The sequence below is a fragment of the Haemaphysalis longicornis genome, unplaced genomic scaffold, assembly GCF_048455015.1.
Source record: "Haemaphysalis longicornis isolate Haplotype H1 unplaced genomic scaffold, Haemaphysalis longicornis Haplotype H1 scaffold_4, whole genome shotgun sequence".
NCBI lineage: Eukaryota > Metazoa > Arthropoda > Arachnida > Ixodida > Ixodidae > Haemaphysalis > Haemaphysalis longicornis.
In genome coordinates this window covers 206152933-206160993 of record NW_027526361.1, presented here as the reverse complement: position 1 = coordinate 206160993, position 8061 = coordinate 206152933, and positions in this window count along the sequence as shown.

Genomic DNA, 8061 nt, shown 5'->3' with positions numbered 1-8061 from the left:
CCACATATGTACTGCGTCAAACTGTTTATCATTGTGCATACAGAGAGAGATAGGAAGATTGGCGGGTGTTTGCGGAGGCAACGTGTATGCACTTGCCGTTTCATCTCATTCTGGCGTCAAGCGTGACAACTGTGATTGCTTCTTGCTTGGCTGCGCCATGATGTTTCGCAAAAACGTTCCGGCATTAAGCAGTCCAAGTGACTGTAAAAAAGGCTATTGCTAAGGCCACCCGGTGTTACGAGTTTCAGAACAAGACGAGCTGAATTAAGATATTTATCTCTACATGAGGAAACTACGATAAGGGGCCTTGTGATGTCGGCGTGGAGGAAAGTCCTGATGTGCAGGAGATGATGTGTCGTAAAACAAGATGGTGTCTTAGGAGATTATGGCAGTTCCTTTGTACGAGCTTATCTCCAGTTAGCGTCTTTGCGGATAACGGGTTTCTTGCTGTTCTACAGGTGTCGCCTAAGATGGCAGGGCATAGACATAGTAGCCCTTTTACATTGCTAATTTAATCACGGAAGTGAAGGTAGCCCACTCGAAACATATCGTTCTATGCGTTTCCGAAACATTTATTTCTTATTGTGAATATCTTAGCTAAGCAAATGTCCTCTGCTCAGCACGTTGCTGTTCAAGAATTGAGGGGCTTTCAAGTTGCGTAAGTAAAATTATTTAAGTTTTCGAAACTTTGAGTAATATTTCTCAACATACCTTGTGTTTGGGCATGCACCGTTATCGCTACGAGACGTAGATGCGTAGGCAACAACTAGATTATAGACTATTAAGATAATTACCACGGTATTTACAATGATTTTTCGGGAATTGCGGTTTAAATTTTTAACGGCTTTATGTGCAGTTTTTTTAACTACCGTAGTTACTAGATCGTAACGCCAGTTGTTTTCCTAATTTTCGGAACCTGATTTCGACCCTGGCCTTATAATGAAATACCAAAATTCAAGTCGCCCCCAATTCTCATCGGCGGCTATAGTTTCGGCCATTTCGCGATCTATTTCCGCAACCTGTATTCGAGCAATTTGGATCCACTGCAAGCCAAGTCCAGCTTTCTCTGTTCTAAGTTTTTTTTCTGCGGTGGTACAGACGAGGTTAGTTGCGGACGCAGCGCTATTCCATTGCTTTTGCGTCGTACTGGGTGGAGCCTCGGTGGTTTGCGTTGCCCTCAGGTGTTTCGACTCTTCATTGGCCCACCTTGCAATTGCGACGTGTTGCGCCCAGTGTGACGCCTGTTTCAAGAAACGCGCTTTTTTAATGACTGAAGAAATCTGCAATTGAGCTGGTGTCCAAAGACTCGACGTATAGACTATCCACGGATGGTGGCTCTTGAGGGACCTCCTTTTAACGTGCGACCGCATCCGAAAAGTTTTCCGTGGGCCTTGTTACGGCCGCTACATCGAATTGGAGGAGGCATCGCTGTTTTTGTCATTTAACAGCACAACCGCCTTGTGGCGGTCAGTGTTAAACTGATGCAGCTCAAAACAAGCGATGTTGCTCGACAGATGAGCATCCTACGAACGAAGTTCAAAGCGTCCCAGGTGGGCGTGTGTGACAGTGTGTGAAAAACTAAATGGACTTTTCCATGCTTCCGCTGGCCTGGCGTGAGTACTTTGGCAGTTTCTTTTACGCAACAATAGGTTACCCCTGGTGTTAATTTAGCAGATTTATGTTTCATTTTTAGACGCAATTAAAAGTCGCCCGCCACGTTACAATCATGGGCGCGTTACAAACATGTAAATACCGTACTTTCCCCATGTTTGGCGATGCGTGCGTCCCTGTGCCTCATGACACCAAAAGTGACAATGCACACACACTCGCACGCACGTACGCAACCGCACACACTGGCGCGCACGCACCAACGGGCACAGACAAACGGGTAGTCAGGTCTTGCAAAAGTGCACAAAGATTTGAGCGAGAAATCTTATTCCCTAATATTGTTCTTTCGTTCTGGTTGGCGGCCAATGTTTCAGTTAAAGTTAGTCACGGAGAGCAAGGAGGTTTTAAATAATGGATGACGAAAACAAAGAATTGGATTGTGGATACATCTTTATTTAGTATCATGAAGGTTCATGTTTGGGGCGATGAAGCAGGTATCGTTCAACTTTCCCGCTAGTGAGCAGGAACCTTGTGCACGTTCCTGTCACGTGCCAAAGGACAACGCAGGTTTTCTTCAAGGAACATACGTTTATTTGAGCAAATTTGTGCTCCGCAAGAGCCCAGAGAAAGTAGAAGCGGGGTAGAAGTAGTCAACAAAGTGACGTGCGCAGAGTGGCGTTGGCGAATCGAATACCATGGCGTCTCCCCTTCGAGCATTTATCTTTCGGCGCGATTGTTTCTCCATCAGTGGAATTACATCGAGAACACTGCAGATGAAAGAAAATTATTATAGGCTATGGACGTCAGGGCGAAGCATTATCCGTATAAATACGATGGCCCGTGCGGCATGTGAAAGAAACAGAAGGAAACACGCGATTCACATGAAACTCATATAACACAGCCTCGCGTGGCCGGATGGTAGAAACACAACGCATAAGTAAACAAACAGAATGCATGGTTCGCGGCATTACCCGTCTAAATGTCTACAGATGCCATTCTAAAATAAAATGACAGTCGAAACAAAAAACAAATTAGTGCCCTTCCCCCTCTGTGAAGAAGGATGACCTGCAAAGCTGGATGCAGTCCCTCGAGTGCAAGAAACAAAACACGTTTATCTTAAGATGCGATCTGGCATACATTCTAGCCAATTGCCAGAATGAACCTGCGAAGGATTTGTTCTGGCAGACAAACATGGAGCTGCCTGTGTGGCTCCAGCGTCATAAGCATCTTACTGTTTGTGCACGGCAGGGTTCAGAGTCTTGCCGCAAGTGTCGTAATAACTTTAAAAAATGACGTCATTTCACGTCTCCACCAACCGAACTGCGTCAATGCTGTTTTTTTACGTCCATAGATGACGATACGGCTTTTGCGTCCGTAGTCTCAACATAGCCTAACACACAAGCTCAATGCGCTCTGCCACTAAGGACCCCTGACAGGTCCCACTGGGCCATTTAACGTCCGCGTTTAAACCTCGCACCAGCACAACGGACATGTAATCCATCAGTACGGGCATGATACACCTTCCCCCACCCAAAACGAGCCTGCCACTACTCCGAACTAATTACGTCTCCTGGCTGCCCCTTTTGTAGAGCAGACTGCACTTTTTTCCACATGGTTGATGGATGCCCCTCCCACCCTCTCCCCAAAACCGAATCCGTACAACTATCCCGAGTTCTGGAAGCGCACACTGTCCAGCTCATGCCTGTCCGACCAGCTTCGACTGATGGAGCGGGCTGTAGCGGCGGTCAAAGCATATGGGGTCCTGGACTGAGGACTCCACCTCCTGAAGATGCCATACAAATTTGCTACACAATAAAGGTGTTTATCTTCCTCCTCCTTCGTCACCTTCACGAGGCGCGCTATTTTCTGCACACGCGAGCTTGTTCACGAAACGGCACGTGTGCGAAAACGGGCTCGCCGAGCACGCGGTCATTCTGCGAGCCTTCGTGGGCATGGCCAAATACGTTGCTCCATAACAAAGACGGGGCTCTGCAAGAGAACAATCGACCAGACGCTGCTCGCGCTGTGAGACATTGTCAAGACAGAAGCTATGACGTGTCCTCGAGTGAACGCCCTAAGATAAAGAGGTTGTGAAAACGCCCAAACACAGTAAGCAATGAACGAGTAGACAACGGATCCCGCAAGTTTCAAATTTATTTCGAACCGTCAAATATGTGCGCCCGCCAAGCTGGGAACAACCGCGAAGGGGGTAAAAATCTGAGGAACGTTTTTCCTAAAAGGTGACGAATACAACTTAATGCATGTTATAGTTATTTCATAAACGTCAGGCGGGCTGACAGAGTAAAATTATGAAACAAAAAGATTTAACAAAGAAGTTCTTAGTGACTCGGTTTCAACCTATTTTGTCCGGCAGCAAAATCGCGCAGAACAAATTTTTCTCTGTTCTGGTCTGCTGTGTTTGTGCATATAGATGTACACCCGCCCAATTTTTTACCAATATCACGGGAGCGTCGACCGTTCCGTCGATCAGCGCCGTATGATGGGGTGATACGACGAACTCGGCGAGAGTAACCGCATGCGCATTCAGCAAAGGCCGCTGCTGTTGTCGTGTGCTAGGCTGTTCCAAGAGCAGACAGCCATCCCCGATTTTTTTATTCGCTGATCACACTACCCTCCAACCCGCCGTTAATGGGGTGAAGAGGGCAAGTGAAAGCAAGCGGTAGCAGCAATACGGGGAGGCTGTCTGATCTTGGAACAGCCTAGAAGACGGCGGCCTTCGCTTTGTGCGCATGCAATTACTCTCGCCGAGTTTGTCGTATCACCCCATCGTACGGCGCTGATCGACGGAACGGTCGACGCTCCCGTGATATTGGTAAAAAATTGGGCGGGTGTACGTTTTTATGGAATTTTGAGGTGTGAAAGATAAAATTTCTTCGTGTTTTTTTCAGAAAAAAATTAAACATTGAAAAAAAAGATGATTGCACACAGATCTATAAAATAATTCGACATACTTCTTAAGAGGGAATCCTTGGGAGGACCGCCCAACGCGAAAAATGGCCGTAGTTGCTGGCGGCTACATTAATGAAACCAAATTACAGCCGCTGTACAAAGAAAAAAAGTAATTGAAATATGCGTAGAAACGCATTTGAGTTCGAAGGGAATTTTAACCCGCGTCGCCAGAGCCGCAGCCAAGTGAGGTAACTACAGAATTAGCCCTCCACCGCACCGGCATGGAACTAGCGCGGAGGAAAAAAAATGTTTCAATAATGCGAGCAATGATGGAGGAATGGGAACAAGAGTATAGGCGACCGGTAAAAAGCGCAAAGGCTTATAAGTACATTGTCTGCTCCCGCCACTTTGGTTCGAGAGCTCTCCTGGCCTCTCGTACACGCAGGCGGCTTTCACGCGCATGTGGGCATGTTGTTTGTTTCCACTGAAAAATTGTGGTTGCTTCCTCTGTCATAGGAATCGGTAAAACACGAAAGTAAATAGGGCAGCGAAATCTGCATCTGAGCATAATTTGCGGGTTAGTGGCTGTCTTGTGGGTGTTCTTTGCGAGCGACGTCCTGCTAGCGGGTCGCTTCGGCAAAGGTGTACTGGCGTCATTTCTGTGACGGACATGACGTAAGTGAAATCTAGGTGAATCCTGGGATAAAACACTTTCGTGTTAAAATATAAAACCCGAAAATGAACAACCCGAAGTATAACGTACGCTTTGATTCTAAGGGTTGCTTCCCCGCAAGAAGACCATATGTGCAGGAGTGCACCCTTTACAGGCAGGTTGCTTCGTTTGTACTGGAGTCCCTTCCGTGACGGATATGACGTCACTCAAAGGTTTGTGTACCCCGGAATAAAATACTTTCGTGTTAAACAAAATAACGCTCACGGATCCCACATTCAATTAATAACCACCATTAATCCTACTAGGGGCTTCTGTGCAAGGTAAGCTCTCTGTGACAAATAAACAACATGCACACACGCGTGTGAAAGCCGTCGGCGTACGGGAGGCCAGGACAGCTCTCAAACCGGAAGCGGTGGGCGCACACGACGTACCCATGAGCCTTTGCTCATGGGTACGTCGTCTGCACGTCGTCATGAGTACGTCGTCAGTTGCACACTAAAAAGGATGGTGTCTTCATTGTTAGTGCCGCTACACCTGCTGGCAACTTTTGAAGCAAAGCTTTGTGCATCTACCAGCCAACGGTTCTTTCGTGACGTGCGGGACAAGAAACTCCCAACGCGGCTGCGGAGCACAGGAGCACATGGAGCACAGTGTAGATGGAACTCATGGAGCACAGTGTAGATGGAGCGGCGAATTTACCCACCGTTCCCTGCGCGCTCAAGCCGACGGGCGCAGCTGCGCGACCCGGCTTTGTCGTCTGCTTTAGCGATGATTGTTTTGCGCCTGTTTAAGGCGCTACTTCGCCTCCATTGCGCACTTCCTTCTCACGACTTGATTAAATTGTTCGACAGCACCTCATGGGTAACCCGGACACGACGGAGTTAAGTGGTCTTACGGCAAACATACGTTAAAGACTGCTCTCAAGGGCACGAAAACAAAATGTAGAGACCACATACCGACATCTGGCCGCTATCAAACAATAACCTTTGCACACTGCTTGCCATGAATGGGACTCCGTTGTCTAAATTGCTGAATACGAACTGGGTTCAGTTTTAAGAAGCATTACAAAAGGCGAAAGGAGCAACTGGTTCTGATAAATAGCGATTATAACACATCCCTGAGCTTTCTCGCAATTTTCAAACTGGCTATACTAACTAGTTTAAATTGGTAGAAATGGGAATTACCAAGCTCATATGCCGAATTGTTTCGGTGTCCGCGCTTGTGTCACGCGTGATGTAGCCACGAGCTAGCACATCAAGCTGGCTCGGTTCCGCTGTCTCACCCTTCGAATGACGCTCCTCGCCGTGTTCTTTCTGCCGACGCACGTCCGGGCTGCAGCGGCGGCGTCCGCAGATCTTGCCCGGCCGTGGCCGTCGCTTCTACGTCCCGGACGCCACCCCTGTGAATTCTAGGTAACGGCTGGCATAATGTCTGGTTTCACTCTTTGTAGAGCCACGTGTGTGAATTCAAGAGACACCCCATGGGCAATTGTTGTGGGTGTACTTTGCTTTCGCCCTCCACAGCGTGGATTGGAGCCAATTTTTTCCCAAGCTAATCTCTACCTTTTTGTGCAGCAGCAAGACACGTACATCCAGGGCAACGCCTCGTCTCCAATGGGAGTGAAGATAGGCCCTGTTTTACAAACATTCTTAGGGTGCGACGTTTTCGTTCAGTATTGTCTAACGCATCTCCTCATAAGAAGTCAGACGCTCAGGGCAGAACCACTATCTTTTTGAGGCTTACCCATCAAGGTCGTCGGAATCAGCGGCGGGGAGAGGTTTGACGAATATGAATGAAGGTAACAAGGATACAACTTCCTCGGGAAGGAGGTCACGGGCCTGGCGCGTCGTTATCGCTGGACCCGCCGTACATTTATATCGACGGTGTTCCTGGTCGATGATGAGGCACTGCCCCTTGTCAGCAGCGATAATGCCTGCCTGTCTCGCATTGCCGAGGCAGCGCGGGGTGAATTGCCCTTGTACAGTGCTCACGGATTGAAACGCGACACTGTGAGCGCGTGGCCCCCGGTACATGCAGCGCCGCCCGTGGACGCCCGTGGAAGCTAGGTGTCGCATTGTGGTATACTTCGAGGATGGAAGCGTGTTGAAACCAAGACAAAAGAAGAGATGTATTCTTCAGAAGAAGACGCTATAAGTGTCGCCGAAAAATTTCACACATGTGGAATATTTTTTGAAAAAATAGCATTAATTTTAACGTGGCGCCGTGGAGCCTGCACTCCAGGGAGCGCTGATGATATAAGCGGGTGCTTTCCGCGGATTACGCGCACCCGAGAGCACCTGCTCTGTGCGAAAAAAAAAACGGAAAACGACACACCTGAAAATATTTTTGGAAGCTCGGTAAATACCCTTAATAGCAGCTACACATTATTCATATTCGGCTTTTTCTAACCGTTCAAGCGCAAAAGGCTGTACCTTGCGTAACCGCATACCGTTGTACCACGACTTGGAAACTTGTGGAAAGAAACATTCATAGTTTTACACTTTAAAAGCATTTGTAAATATGCAAATCTAATTCAAGAATCTTTAATTTATGGATGTTTTCTCATGTCCATTTTAAGTTACGCGAAATCACATGCCTTAAAGTATTTATTGAGAATATCAAAGTTAACTTCTTACCTTCCTTTTTTGACTTCCCCAAGCAGTTCACGCTGAAGTAGGTGCCTGTTCTTGAACGCATTTGTCCCAGAAGACCTTTTGTCAAATCATGCGGTGACACTGATGAATTCTCCGCTGCTCCGCAACAAAGCGGAATGCTGGATACTAGCCTCAGTAGGTTTGTAGCTTCTTGCACTCTTGCAATGCGTGACACCTCAGTCAGCTTGTCTTGAATGAACACTTTGCACTCTACAG